General features: G+C 44.2%; 1 protein-coding gene across 2 annotated transcripts in view; it reads right to left on the bottom strand.

The window, feature by feature from the left end:
* The window catches only part of CEMIP2 (cell migration inducing hyaluronidase 2), a 72,803-nt gene extending 69,585 nt beyond the window's left edge, over positions 1-3,218 (bottom strand). The window contains exon 1 of one of the 2 annotated variants that reach the window (XM_019650674.1): positions 3,131-3,218. The gene's annotated coding sequence lies outside the window, so the exon portion shown is untranslated. Of the gene's footprint in view, positions 1-2,172; positions 2,669-3,130 lie in introns of those variants that run through there. The other variant, XM_019650675.1, reaches the window with a different exon arrangement.
* Between the last annotated feature and the right edge of the window lie 12,287 nt (positions 3,219-15,505).

Here is a 15,505-nt window from a genome sequence, read left to right as displayed (position 1 = left end):
AAAAGGATAACTATTGCATTGTTCTGTACACCTGAAACTAAAAAAAAAAAAAAAAAACCCAGTCCAGGCAGCGGGTGGGCATTCAGGTAGCTTGTAAAGGAACCTAACACACAATAGGTGATTAATAATTGTTAGTTAAATGGATGGTGGGCAGGAGGGTGGATGATGCAATGCTCATTATTTTACAGCACTTTACAAGGTACACATTTACATACATCATCATGTTAGTCTCACACTGTGAATTTAATAGTGATCATTTAATTTTCTCTTTCTAAAGTGTAGTTCATAATAGCATCATAGCCAATTTCAGAAACTTGCCCAGAGATGCACAGCTAGTAAGTAGATGTCTTTCAATTTCAGAAAATGGCCCACAACTAATTTACTCCTCTGCTCTGTCTTCTCTTCATTTCCAAGGTAGCTGTTTAGAAACAGGCTTGATTAGGTCTATTAGGACATGAATGAGGTGTTGTCACATTCTGGTTTCCTGCTGAGAGGCTTCTGAAAATTTATGGGTTGCGGGCGAGATCAAGAAAGATTTTACTCCAACAGTTAGTTGTCACAAAGGAAGCCATGTAAGAATTTACAGATGCAGCTTCCCTGTCCACACAGCAGCGCCCAGTCCTGAGCGTGCTCCCTCATACACAGGCTGTTAGAACAGGTGATGACTCAGAATTCACTTCTAACCTCAATTTTCTGAGCCTGTAAACACACATTCCTCAGATGAAACAGCCTCTGGTAGACTGGACTGAAAGCAGGGAGACAGACTTCCAGTTCCATTCCTACACTCACTGATCCTGTAGTGCAGGTATTAACACAAAGAAAGTGGAGGGGAGTGGTTTTCATGTAAAGGATAAAGCACTGAATGTTTACCAAACAGAAGAAGTGCCTACTGCACTTTCTTCTGCTTTGCCCAGAAATGCAAAATCAAAAGAGCCCTCCGAATAGCCAGTCAAAGGTACAAACAACCAGAGTATAATACCCAGACCAATTTCTTTAAATGGCAAGCTTCCTTCAAGGGTCAAACAGTAATAGCTCCATTCTATCCAACCAAAGAACCCTTATGGCTAAATATTTTAAATGTGTTTTGTTTCTAACACAGAACTATTTTCAACAGGTACGCCAGGCTGCCCTGAGGAGTCCAGCCTCCCACTGCTCAAGTGAACCTCCATCTCCCTTTTTCTAAACTCTTCTCACTTTGTACTGGGACGGACTCAGGAAGGCAAGTACAACTGATGCTCAACACCTGCAATTATGCAACATCCCATAACTTTGTCACACTGAAACAAGCAAAGGGAACACAGGCCAGTGAGTGGCTCCTGTGTGGAAAGCAAGTGCTTAAGCACTCCATTCTTAACTCCTACTGCTGATGAAAGGAGACATATACAAAGTCTGTTTTCCTAACCTTATGTGGAGAATTTAAGTGAGCGGTTTCCGCTCCACAGCGAGGTTTGGTGACACACATCAACCATCAGCAGAGAGCATCCAGGGGTGTCAGGACCTTGGTTTTATTGCAAGGGATGCAGCAACCCGCATTAACTGCAGCATGTTGGGGGTCCTCGTGCCCCCCCCCCTTTGCCAAGACCTCCCAACTCTTCCCTGGAAAGCTGGAAGTGCGGTCCAGGGCTGAGCTGCACACGATTTTAAAGCCTCGCCTTACTTGAACAGAAAGCGGGATGGGGGCGGGGGGCCCAACAACCCTGGGGAATAGTAAAGAGACAAAGATCACCCCAAAGGCAAGCGCGCGCGCGCGCACTGAAGCCGAGACTGCAACACACATTCCATCAACCTTTCACTGTAGTCGGCTTCCTGTGGGGTTTAGTCCCCCCACCCCAGCCCTCTCCAGAAAGTTGAGTCTGTTCACACCGACTTTTCAAAGGTCCATTGTTTCCTTCCCCGTAAACGTAATGAAAAGGGAGAGGGAGAGAAAGAAATCACAGTGCAGAGACCCTTTCTTAGGGTGAGGATTTACCCCAGGGTAGTCTCACTGCTCCTAACCCAGAGGGGAAGGCGGCGCGCGCGGGGGGAGGGGGCGCTGCGGGGCGCGGGAGATGCCTACATGCCAGGCCGCCGGGAGCTGGGAAGGTGCTGGGGACTGCGGTCCGCGTCCCCGCGGCGGCCCCAGAGGGCAGTGAGGGAGGCGGGGCGCGGAGCGGGTGACCCCATGCTTCTTACCTTTCCCTCCCCCGCTTAGCGTCGGCTAATCCAGGTGCCTACACAGCGGTCCAAAGAGACAGAGCCGAGCTCTTGGCGTCCCCGGCTCCGGATCTCCTCCCCATGGCCGGGAAGCTCCTCGAGCCCCCGCACCCGCCGCCGCCGCTGCTTTCACGCAACTGCCAGCTGCAGCCCGAGCCTGGAGGTGAAACTCTCTCCGCCCGGGAATGACGCGCACTTCCCTCCGCCTCCGCCTCCTCCAGCACCGAGCCTCGGGGGCAGGGGCCTCCGCTCGCTCTCCCGAAGCCGCCGCTCGGCTTTCTCCGCTCCTTCCACTTCGGGAGGAAGAGGAGGAGAATCGCGGCCGCCCGAGCGTCCCCGTGACAATAGGGAGGAGGCGGCGGCACCGGGCAGAGCGGGCTCCCGGGAGTCACGCTTGTCCCTGGTCGGCGGGCGCCGCGGCTCGTTAAGGTCGCGCTCAGCCTCCGCCGGCCAGACAAGCGACCCGGCTCTCCAGGGCCGAGGGCTGCGGATTGGGCGGGTGGGCGGGCAGGACGGAGAAGGCGGAGGGAGAGGCGGGGCCTGCTGCCGGAGGAGGCGGTAGCAACGCAGGGCGCCTCCCGCCACACACCCCCGGGGCGAACTGCGGACGCGGGCGCTGTTTGCCCATCGCTGCGGCGCCTAGGAACCGCGCCTGAGCGCACGGTGCGAGGGCAGCCCCCTCCACCAGCGCCCGGGGCTGCAGCTGCAGGCTCTCACGCTGTGCGCCGCGCGCAGCCGGCCTGACTGAACCGGACCTTGCGTCCCCATCACCCCCTGGCTAAACCTGACTCTGCACCCCCATCACCCGCAGCTGAATCTGACTGCGCCCCCATTAACTCCCGGCTGAGCTGGACTGTGCATCCCCATCATCCCCAAAGGGACTCCCACAACTGTAAATCTTCTGTCCGTCCGGCCACCGCACCACGGCCGCCCCCACCTGGTCAACCACGGGCGCTGGGTTCTTAGCCGTTTCCGAAGAACCAGCCAGTTCTCGGGTCAGGACAGCTCTTCTAGCAGCTCCGAACAGCGCCAAGCACCCTGCTCTCATGCCAGAATAAATATACTTACGCCTTCCCACGCCCCCTGCCCGCGCCACTCTGGAGTGGCTGCCGCTTGCAGGAGTGGCGCCGAAAGCCACTCCCCGGCCCACCCAGTGTCTAAGTACCTCTGTATGGACGCCCGCAAAGGGGTTGGAGTAGCCCAGCCGCCACCACTCACTGGAGCTGCTCTCACGGAGGGAAATCCTGGGCTCCTGCTGAGGGCGCTGCCCAGGTTTGATCAGTCAGACCCACGAGGTCCCGAGCTAGTGACAGCAGTAGGCCTGCCAAATCTGGGCCGTCGTCATCCTCTATTTACTTCGGAATTGGAAGCTTTCCCACCAGGGAACTCTCTCAGTGAACACTGTACAGATAGGATTGTTCAGTTTTCAGAATTTTTTTTCCTTTTTAATAAAAATTCAGTCATGTAACCATGACACACCCAGCAAGCAAGAAGGGGAATTCCCTATTTCAAGGGGTTGGGTTCAGGACTTAGTAGGAATCAGTCTTTCTAAATCTTGGTTGATGATAACATTCCCCTGGGACATTTTAAAATTTTTGGTTTCCCAGGCCTCACACAACTTGCTGAATCAGAGGGGCCGGAATATGTAAGTCTGAGAAACAGTACTAGAGAGCATCCTGGAATTAATTAAAGCCTTGGAAAGATGCCTCCAAAATAGCAACGCAGTTTAGGGCTGAGATGTAAAGCAACATCCTACTTTGGGAGTCACTGTCCCTTCTGGAAGAGGGAGCAATGTTCTTAAAATAAGGCAGATGGTTTTGAATGGCAAACGGGAAGGGACAAGACCATTTTAGTGGTTCAAAGGTGAAATATATAGGACCATGCCTTATAAAGGCAGGACAGGAACTGTGTCGCCCTTTACGGTAGGCTGAAAAATAGCCCCTCAAAGATACCAGATCCTAATCACTAGAACCTGGAAATATTCCCTTATATGGAAACAGGGTCTTAGCAGATGTGATTAAATTAATAGTCTTGAGTTGGGGAAATTATCCTCGGTTATTGGGGTGGGCCCTATCTGCAATCACATGTATCCTTATAAAAAGAAGGCAGCAGATTTGACACATACAGATGGGGAGAAGGTAATGTGACTACAGAGGCAGAGATTGGAGTGATGCAGACATAAGTGAAGGACAACAGAAGCTGGAAAAAAGGCAAGGAAGGATTCTCCCCTAGAGCTGCCTGACAACTTGATTTCAGCTTAGTGAAACTGATTTTGGACTTCTGGAATGAGGGAATAAATGTCTGTTGTTTGAAGCCACCATTTTTTTTTAATTGGGGAACAGTGTGTTTTTCCAGGTCCCATCAGCTCCAAGTAGTTGTTTCAATCTATTGGGTTGTCGGAAAAGTCATGACACCTGTTTGCGACAGATGGCACTAATTCATTTTTGGAAGTACTAGAGTTATTCACATCTATGTTAGTGCTATGTCATTTGACAGCTGACAGTTCTAGCTTCATTTTTTTAAATAATTGAGCGATTTGGTTGAGTTTGGGAGATTTTACAACAAGTTGAAGATGGAAGACCAAACTGCATTTTTGCCATATTTTACTGTTTTACTTCCATAAAGGGAAGAACACATGTTTAGCTTGTGAAAAGTTACATAAAGTTTACGGTGACAATGCTCTACAAGAACGTCAGTGCCAACGATGGTTTACGAAATTCCACGCTGGTGATTTTTATCTCAATGATGTTCTTCAGTCAGAGAGGCCCACCGAGATTGATGACAACAAAATAAAGGCATTGATCGAGTCAAACCCACATTACACTACACAAGATATTGCAGAAACATTGAACATCCATCATTCAAGCGTTCATGACCACCTGAAGAAGCTGGGATACGTAAACAAGATTGATATTTGGGTTCCGCATGAACTCAAAGAAGTTAATTTGATGGCGCGTATAAACATCTGCAATATGCTCATTAAACGTGAAGAAAACGATCCTTTTTCGAAGCGACTGATAACTGGTGGTGAGAAGTGGATTGTTTACAACAATGTGGTGCACAAACGGTCTTGGTCCCGACATGATGATTCACCTCAAATGACATCAAAAGCAGACATTCATCAGAGGAAGGTTATGCTCTCAGTGTGGTGGGATTTTAAAGGCATCGTGTTTTTCGAGCTCCTACCAAGGAACCAAACAATCTATTTGAATGTGTGCTGTCAGTAATTGGACAATTTGAATGAATCCATCATCCAGAAACATCCAGAGCTTGTTAATTGTAAAGGAGTTGTGTTCCATCGTGACAACACGAGACCACACACAAGTTTGATCACCCGTCAAAAATTATTGGAGCTGGGATGGGATGTGTTGCCACACCCACCATACTTGCCTGACCTTGTGCCGTCAGACTTCCACTTGTTTTGCTCTCTTCAAAACTTGCGTGGTATAACGTTCAATTCCAATGAGGCTGTAAATCAGCACATTGTTCAGTTTTTTGCAAATAAAGACAGGTCCTTCAATGAACAAGGAATTATGAAGCTCACTGAAAGATGGCAAAAGGTTATCAAACAAAACAGGCAATATATCTGATTGATCTTTGTTTTTTATATAAATAAATGACCTTTGAAAAACATAGACAAAATACATCATAACTTTTCTGATTTTCTGACAACCCAATAGTTTTGGAGGCACAGCTTCTTGGCCCATGTGGGAACTGAACCAGTAACCTTGGTGTTAATAGCCTGCGCTCTAACCACCTGAGCTAACCAGCGGCTTCTGTGCTGTGATTATTAAACCAGTCTTACCCCAGCCATTTGCATCCTGCACAGCTTCTCACAGCTGGTAGACTGGGCACCTGAAGATTCAGAGATGCAAGATGAAACCTTTATTTTTAATTTTTTTTTTAAAGATTTTATTGGGGAATCGGGGAAGAGGAACAGACAAGTTGCTGTTCTTTTGTTCTTCAGTCTAGTTGTAGAGGACATCGCTTCACTGGCCCATGTTGGTATTATGATCATTGCGCTTTTCCCAGCTGAGGCAGTCAGTCACCAGCCATTGGACTGCCGCTCTCGGCGACTCACGGCAGCCCAGCTCCAGGTCGAGCTGTTGTTCACCATCTTAGCTGTAGAGGGCGCAGCGTCACTGGCCCTCATGTGGAATCGGAACCGGGGCCCTGCTGCTCAGAGCTGGTGTCCCAAGCCAACTCCTAACCAACGTGCCACTCGGCCAGCCCAACCTTCTTCATTTTTAAATCCCCAGGGCCTACCACAGTATTTGCAGAGTGACACTGCTTGCTGGGTGGATGACAAAGCCATTCACAGAACCCTCAGGAGAGGAGAGAGGAACAAACACTATGAACTGGAAGGGGTCTTGTACCTCTGCATTCAGCACTTCAGGGTCTCTGCTTGCTTGAATTTTCTCTCTCCAAACCCTTTTAAAACAGAACCCTCCTGGACTACCCTGCATTCTTCCTGTGTTTTCCTTCAGGCTGTAGAAATTACTAATTGCTACAATTTCACTCTATGAGGGTCTGAACAGATCTCATGTTCTCCTGTTCATACTTGTTTCCTGCTACCCTTGGTGTATGGGTGTGGAAATTATTCTCCAGGTGACTAATGCTTCACCAGGAAAGTGTTGATATGCTATTTGCCATCCTCACCTAATTAAAAGACTTAGGAGAATTTTGCTCCATTGACCGGTGCAATAACATTACAAAATGTCATTGCAACCTTTGCTGTAGTTCAACTGAGTATCTCCGAAACCGCCTCTTCTTTCTCTATGTCCTTCCACCCAACTAACCTCATTCTCACACTTCATCAGCTTGTTAGGAAGACTGCATATTTCTAGTTAAACTGTTTGGTACTTGCTTTACAGTGTGATATAAGCAACTCTGATATAGCTAACACTCTGGCACAGTCATTTCAGAAAAAAGGAAAAACAAATATTCATTTTAGGCCTCTAAATTCTGTTAGGTAAGTAGGAATTAAACGTCTTTTCTTTTTCTCACTCAAAACATGACCTTTTACTCTGAAAAAAATGATAGATAGCCCATTCTGATTCCCATCCAACATCCTTAAAATTTGCACAAAACCATCCTAAGTTAAAAACACTTAGTGTTTTCTGTCCTAAGGACCTAAACACGCATCTGTATATAAGTAGTTTTTCTTTGTTGCTGAAAATGAGTAACCTGAGGACCACTCAGCTAGACAAAGTTGCTACTGTAACAGCTGCTGCTGTTATTTTGGATTAAGATTTCCTTATATGAAGCCTAAGATATACGCAACACTGCCACCACTACATTATATTTGCTGTATAAGGGTTGCATAATATATGTAAACTGAAGAAACACACATGAGAAATGTAGCATCTTTTCATTATATTCACATATAGATACAGGTACTGAAAAATTTTAAATAGTGAACTTGCATAACAATTGAGAAAGCTGGTTATGTATACAGATTTTAATTTGCAGTAATACCAATATCCTGAAATCTGCATTATCTCCTGGGTTGTATCTCTTCCTTCTTGTTCTTCTCTTCCAGGCAAGCAGAAAAGAAGCATAAACCCACTTTGCCTTGAAAGGTCAGGAATTCTGTCTACTCTTCAAAGAGCAAAACTAGAATGGAAAAGCAAGATCTGGAGTACTTTACCTGTATAAATTCATAACTTTTTAAATTTCTGGTAAATTTCTGGTAAAATTTCTGCCAAAATATATTGTATGAAAGCTCTCTGCATTTTCCATAGTTATTTTTTAAAACTAAATAAAGTACAAGGAAAAAAATTATATATCCCTGCCTTCTCAGGGCCCTCTGGATGCCAAAAAAAAAAAAAAAAGAACGCTCCAGGAAACTTGAGATCACCATTGATTAGAAAATCCATGGTCTGGCCGAATGGCTCAGTTGGTTAAGAGTGCGAGCTCTGAGCAACAGTGTCGCTGGTTCGATTCCCACATGGGCCAGTGAGCTGCATCAGAGCTGAGCTGCTGCTGAGCTGCCAACAGGTGGCAGGATGTCTCAGCTGGTGAGAGCATGTGCTCCTAACAACAAGGTTGCGGGTTCAACTCCCACATGGGATGGTGGGCTATGCCTACCCGCCACTAAGATTGAACACAGGCACCTTGAGCTGAGCTGCCAACAGGGGGCCGGATGGTGACTGGACTTGGAGCTGAGCTAGCTAGCTGCGCCCTCCACAACTAAGATTGAAGGAAAACAACTTGGCTGTTCCCCTACCCTAATTCCCCAATTAAAACAAAAAAATCTAAAAACAAATCCAGTTAACTTGTCAGAAGTTACCATTAGTCCAGCTCAATTCCACAAGGTGAACATGAGACTATTTTGAAAGATAAAGAAGATTACTTGCAATATTATATACTAACAAAAGTCATTAAATATTCCCCAAGTTTCTAAGACTATGATGGAAAAATGCCAAAAAAGGACAAAAGTAGAAAAAATCTGATGTTATGATCCGTTTGAATGTAAGAATTTGCCACACCTTTAAACTGAGGCATTGTTTTCAGAAAACCACTGTTAAAATGTACAAGGTGCTTAAAAAGGAAGGAGGAATTTCAACCCTCTCCATGGTCACATCAACACGGGGTCTTTTGTAAATGAGCTGAACATGGCTTAGAAAACTCAAGAGCTCAGTTCTTTATTCAGCAAGTACTTATATTGGCCTGTGTGCCAAACGTTGATAGGTTCGGGAGGTGAATCAGGCAGCAAACACCAATGCACTTCAGTAGGAGTTCCTCTCTCTAATAGAAGGAAACTGACAAGTAAACCAATAAGTAAATGATAAAGTCTCTAAAGAAGATAAACAAAATGAGGAATAATGAGTGGGATAAAAGTTACACTGATAGCTCTCAATGAACCACACCTCCCAGTATTCTTGCTCCTATGAGGCCCCTCCCACACAGACCCTGGACTTCCGCCATGTGAGTTGCTTTGGCCAAATATTAATGGCACAGTGATGTAAGGAGAGGCTTCAAAAACTCCTGCACCAGTAGTCCTTGCCACTTGTTGGAGTTGGGGTGGGGGAAGAGGTATTTAAGGCAATAAATACCTTCCTATTTGTCAGGGGATACATAGGAAGTGATAGTTAAGCTAAGATCTAAAGGATATTAACCCCAAGAACAGAAATTTGGGAAGGGAGATAAGTTATGATGGTGAAAAAGGAAGGACCAAGGCAAGGTAAATCCTGAGGACCAGGAAATCCAGGCTTGGAATACTGTGGACCCAAGACAGACCAGTGGCAAACATTTTGCATAATTTCTGCTTGAACAGGTCTTATCCAGATACCAAATAAATCAAAAGAAGAAGTCATAAAGGTTCAAGAATTTTCTGGACAGATTCCTCACTTTACATAGAAATGTAGACAAATTACTTACCTGAAAAGAAGCAACAGTTTTAAGAAAGCCAGTCAGCTTTCATTTTTGTGCCCTGTGAAAATCCAGCAACTTGGCTGGAAAACCACAGGGAAAGAGTTCTGTGCCTTCACTTTCTTATTATCCTGAGAGACCATGTCTGGTGAAAGAGGACCGGAGACATCGAGGAGAGAGAGAAGACCCAGCCATCTCACTACCCCAGCTGAGTTTAGCCCCACCTACCCCACCAAATAAATGCAGCCACATGAGTGACCACTGGCAAGACCAACAAAGGAACTGCCCAGCTTAGCCCAGTCCAGATTTCAGAATCACGGGCAAATGAAATAGTTGTTATTTTAAGCCACTCAGTTTGGGGTAGATGTTATGCAGCAATAAAAAACCTCAACCAGTGGTTCTCGACTAGAGGTGATTTTGTCCCCCCAGGGGATTTTTAGCAGTGTCTAGAAGCCATTTTGGTTGTCACACTGTGGGTACAGGTGCTGCTGGCAACTAGTGGGTAGATGGCAGGCATGCTGCTAAACATCCTGCAATGCACAGGACAAAGAATTATGTGGCCCAAAATGTCATAGTGCCCACGTTGAGAGATTCTGATCTAAACAAAAGCCATATGCATTTACGATTTTGATAGGTGTCAGTCTTGCATGGGGGCTAGGCCAATGTATTTTAGCAAGAGCAGTATATGAGAATACCTATTTTCCTATCACCTCACCAGCAGCATTAATGACTGTAGATATAAATACAGAGATATAGATATGTGGCTTTCTTTGCCATAGGAAAAAATATCAAAACCTTAACTTATATTTCTCTAATAATCATCAGGGATGAGTATCTTTTCACATCTACAAAAGCCATTTGTAGTTGCTTTTCTGTCACTTGTCTCTTCATATCCTTTGCTCATTTTTTTTCACTGGGCTGTTCTTATTCTCATCAATGTGTAACAGCTCTATATGTATTAAGGAAATGATCCCCTTGTTTGTGATTTGGGCTGGAACTATGATTCCCAGGTTAGCAGACTGATTTGGAGTGGTAACTAGCTAGCAACCAAATTGTACCAAGGAAACCACACTTAAGCGAAAAAACATGTTTATAGCTGCAAGTTGAATCAGCGTAAGAAACTAACAAATGATGTGTTGAGGAAAGAAAATTAATATTTGCTGCCAAGAACCATACAATGAGGTACAGAGAGAAGCAGCACATGTGAAAGGGTGCTGGGTGGACTGGGTCCTGCAATCAGGGAAGAAGGAAGCCCCGTCTGAGACCAATCTGTGAACCTGAGAGACTGAATTTCAAACTGTAGGCAATTACGTAAAACAGTAAATGATCCCACAGATCACATCAGCTTCACATTCAGTCTCTAAGCTCCCCTTTACCTTCTGAAACATTTGACTCCTGTCCCTCCCTCAGTCCGTCCTAATATAAAAATGGCTACCAACCAGAGGCAGAAAAGCAAGGATTCTAGAGCCACACTGCTTCAGATCAAGTCTCAGCTCTACCACTTACTAGCTGTGTGGCTTTGGACAAGTTATTTAAACTCTCTGTGCCCCCATTTCCTTGTCTGTAAAATAAGAATAATCATAGTACCCACCCCACAAAGCTATTATGACAGTAAATGAGTTAATAAATGTGAAGCATTTAGAAAAGTGCCTGGCACACAGACGCATACAGTTAAAGCTACTTAATGTTATTAATACACACGAATACATGCACAAATGTTTTTCTATTTCAGACAAGTAACACCATAACTCAAATCTTCAGTCACTGGTTGGGTATGATTATCCTCATTTCACTGGTAAGGAAACTGAGACTCAGAGAAAACAATCAAGTCCCACTTTCTTTCATCACCTTTAGGTCATCTGCCAATATGAAAGTACTGTCTTTACAAGGAAAGCCTAGAGAGAAAAAAATTCACACAGACAACTGGAAAACCATCTTCAAGTATGACAAGGGTTATTGTGAGAACCAGAAAATAACCATGTTCTGTTGCTGTAGAGGGCAGAAGTGATACCAATAGGTAGAAAATCAAGGGAGGCAGAATTGAGTTCAGTCTTATGAAGAGCTTGCTGTTTTTCCTCCCCATTGTATCCCCCAGCTCAGCGCTTGGCAACAGCTCTCAGCTCTCAATAATTATTTGTTGAATAAATGAATGAATAAATAAAGTAAATAAGAGCTTTCCAAGATGGAAGAGGCTGCCTCACAAGTACTCCATCCTGACCAGGCGTAAGAAGAGGCTACAGCTAAGTATCTGCTGGAGGGTTAGAATAAATGCCTGTTGACATTTAATTGTCCTGTCTTGAGTCTTCAGGAAGAAAAATGATCCTAGCAAAAATGCAGTAAGAGAAGTTCCTCTCAGAATCATGAAGGGGCTGAATTTTTACTGTAAAACTCCTGTATGACAAGAGAAAGTAACTTCAAAAAAGACTTTTGTCAAATGCTGCTATACCTGGTGAATCGTTGTTTCTGTGGGACACAGGTGTCCAGAGGCATGAATACTCTACTGAGGGCCAGCCGACTGGCTCAGTTGGTTAAAAGCATGAACTCTGAGCAACAGGTTGCCAGTTCGATTCCCACATGGGCCAATGAGCTGGGCCGGAGCTGAACTGCCGCTGAGCTGCCAACAGGTGGCCGGATGGCTAGCTGGTGAGAGCACATGCTCCTAACAGTAAGGTTGCCGGTTTGACTCCTGCATGGGGTGGTGGGCTATGCCCACCCACAACTAAAATTGAACATGGCACCTTGAGCTCAGTGGCAGCGAGCTGCCGGCAGGCGGCCAGATGGCAACAGGACTTGGAGCTGAGCTAGCTGCATCCTCCACAACTAAGATTGAAGGACAACAACTTGGCTGTTCGCCTTCCCCAATTCCCCAATAAAATCTTTAAAAAAAAAAACAACCAAGCATACTCTATTGATATTGTATACAGGTAAAATCAAGTAAAGCTGAATGTTGTAAGCAGCCTGCCTCAGCTAGGGGGAAAAAAAAAAGAATAAGAAAGGGATAGTTGGAAAGGGCATTTGCAACATGTAAAGTATTAATAGAAATTAACAATAATTTCTAGCATTTGAGAGCTTACTATGTGCCAACCACTGTGAGAAACCAAAGTCTCAATGGGAAAATGAGAGTTATCTTTCAATATTTGAAAATATTGGAGCTCAAGAGGCCCAAGTTCAAATTCTGACTGGACCATTTAATTCTTGTTTGAAACTAGGCAAGTTTCCCAAACCTTCTGTGCTTTAGTTTGTCATATGTAAATCAATAAAATGGGGATAAATAATTCCACAGGGTTATAACACAATACATGCAAAAAGTCTACCACAGGACTCAGTATATTTTTGCCACTACTTTTACCCTCCTCCCCCCGTCCACACAATATAAGGAGCTATATATGACAGCTGGAACTGACCAAAGATTTAATGGCTTGCTTTATGAACTAGGGAGTTCTCCGTCCCTGGAGGTGTTTATGCAGAGGCTGGACAGTTACATGCAAATAACAAAACTTATATAATGCTTACTAGAAGCTCGGAACTGCTGCATGTGTTTTACAGCTATAGATAATCATATAGATATGGAGATGGAGATGGAAATAGAGATAAGAGTTAAAGATTATATAAATTCTGCTGATCCTCACAACAACCCTATGAGGTAGACACATTTATTATCCACAAATGAGGGAACCAAGACAGTGCAGCTAGGTCATTTGTGTGAGGTTATACAGCTAGTAGGTGCAATTTGAACCCAGAGAGTCTTGCTCTTTAACCACTTCACTAACGACATAGAAGTAATGATGGGCATATTTGACTGTTATTGGGCGGGTGCTGGTGTCGATGACCTTGATGCTCCTTCTAGCACAGTGATCCCATGGGCCCATAATCTCAGTATTGTGTGAAGAGTTTAAGGGATTCAACCATGACAGACAGAAGCGATACATTTAAAACAGAAAACAGTAGATGCCCACACCTGGTACAGCCGAAAGCACAGCAGCATCTCCCAAGCTGGAGGAAAGCAACACTCGGAGAAAACCTGGCGTTACAAGGCAGGGCAGCGCACACAGGATGTTTCCTAACGCCAGACCCTAGGTGTCACCAGCGTGACAGGACGACGAGTTACCATCAGTCCATCCTTTGGCACTTGCATTCACACAGGAAATGACACTGTCAGCAGCACTGTGGCTCCATCCGGCGTGTGCTGCTGGGCGCTGACGCACGGAGGACGGAAAGGAAGTGGGTGGGAGGGCAGGGCTGTTTGCACCAACAGGTTACAGCTGGTCCTGCACCTTGACCCCCCATCCCCCACCCCGCACTCCGTCCCCCACACCCCCACCCCGTCTAGCAGCTGCTTATACAAGGCTCAGGTTGTGTGGAGGGGGTCATGGGGAGCCCACGTTACATATTTGAAATTTCTTTCAAAAGCTACTATGGTGGATTGAGGTTTGGGACTTAGATTTTGAGGGGAAAGGGGAACAAGCAGATTAATAGTTCCTAGCAGAACTTTTCTTCCTTTGTTTCCCTCTGCCTTTAGCAGCATGTAGATTTAATATCTCATGCTACCTCTCAAGTTAAAAGTCATTCTGCTGGAGAAAACAATAACAGTAATGCTGATTTACATGTATGTATCAGTGAACAGAATGCTTTCACAAACGCTGTCTTGTTTGATCCTCGTAACACACCTATGGAATAGACAGGACAAGGATTAAAATTCCCATTATGTAGATGAGAAAAATGAGGTTCAAGAACATGGTAAATACTATTTAAAACAATATTCAGTTTGTGTCCAAGATATAAAAATATCCCTGGTTTTTAAATTAAATACTTTTGTATGAGTAGCCTATGATATATATAAAAAACAGCCTTATTCATTCCCCCCCAACCCCCCCCCAATCACACACACACATACACACACACACACACACACACACACACAGATTATATTTGCTGGTCACAAAAGGGAAAAGACAGAGCAAAGGAGACAGTTCTAGATTAAAAGAGACTTAAAATACACAATAACCAATTTAAATGTGTGCTCCCTGACTAGATTCTGATTTAAACTAATTATTGAAAAACACATTGGGGATCAAATGGGAAAATTTGATAGGAATTAGGTGACATTAAGGAATTATTGTTAATCTTGTTAGGTCTGATAATGGTATTTTGTTCATCTTGTTAGGTGTGATAAAGAAAAAATTTTTTTTAAGAAAAATTTTTTTTATTTTTATAGCTACCCACTGAAGAATCAGGGGTGAACTGTCATGACATCATTAAAATATATTAGCATAAAATAATAATGAAGTATATGTGACAATATATTGACAATTGTTAACTCTAGGTTATGGATCTATAGCTGTTTGTTTTACTATTTTATTTTTCTATAGGTTAAAATTTTTTATAACAAGTTAAAGAAAAACTGTTGAGGAAAACAGTGACTCAGTCTTCCTTTTACACTTAAACATCTTTGTCTTTTTAAACTTTTTGTATTTTTACCTTTTCTTGGACTCCCTTTCGGTGTATAGAAAACTTGGTGTGAGACTTAAGTGGAAGAAAAAGCTTGATCTCACATTGGACTGGAATTTGACAGCTACCATTGTTTTTGATCACATCCCACCCCACACCATCCCAGATTACAAATGGAGGCCCAATACACAGAATGCGAAATACTCCTCAGAAAAGATAAAAATAATAAAATGGTGCTCTAAAGGTTGTTGTTTTGTTTATTTTTTTCCTTTTTGCTTGTTCTTTTGAAATCATTTCAAACTTACAGGAGTTGCAAGAATAGTATGAGAACTCCTGTGTGGTCTTCACCAATTAACATCATGAGTTAACATTTTGCCGCATTTGCTTACCTCTGTCTTTTTCTCTGTCTACACAGTTATATGTATTTTTTCTGAACCATTTGAAAATAAACAGCAGTCATAATCTCCTTTTACCCCTAAATACTTCAGTG

Source organism: Hipposideros armiger, unplaced genomic scaffold (assembly GCF_001890085.2).
Source record: "Hipposideros armiger isolate ML-2016 unplaced genomic scaffold, ASM189008v1 scaffold_144, whole genome shotgun sequence".
NCBI lineage: Eukaryota > Metazoa > Chordata > Mammalia > Chiroptera > Hipposideridae > Hipposideros > Hipposideros armiger.
The sequence above is the reverse complement of the archived record's forward strand: the minus strand, read 5'-3'. Positions and strand labels throughout refer to the sequence as shown.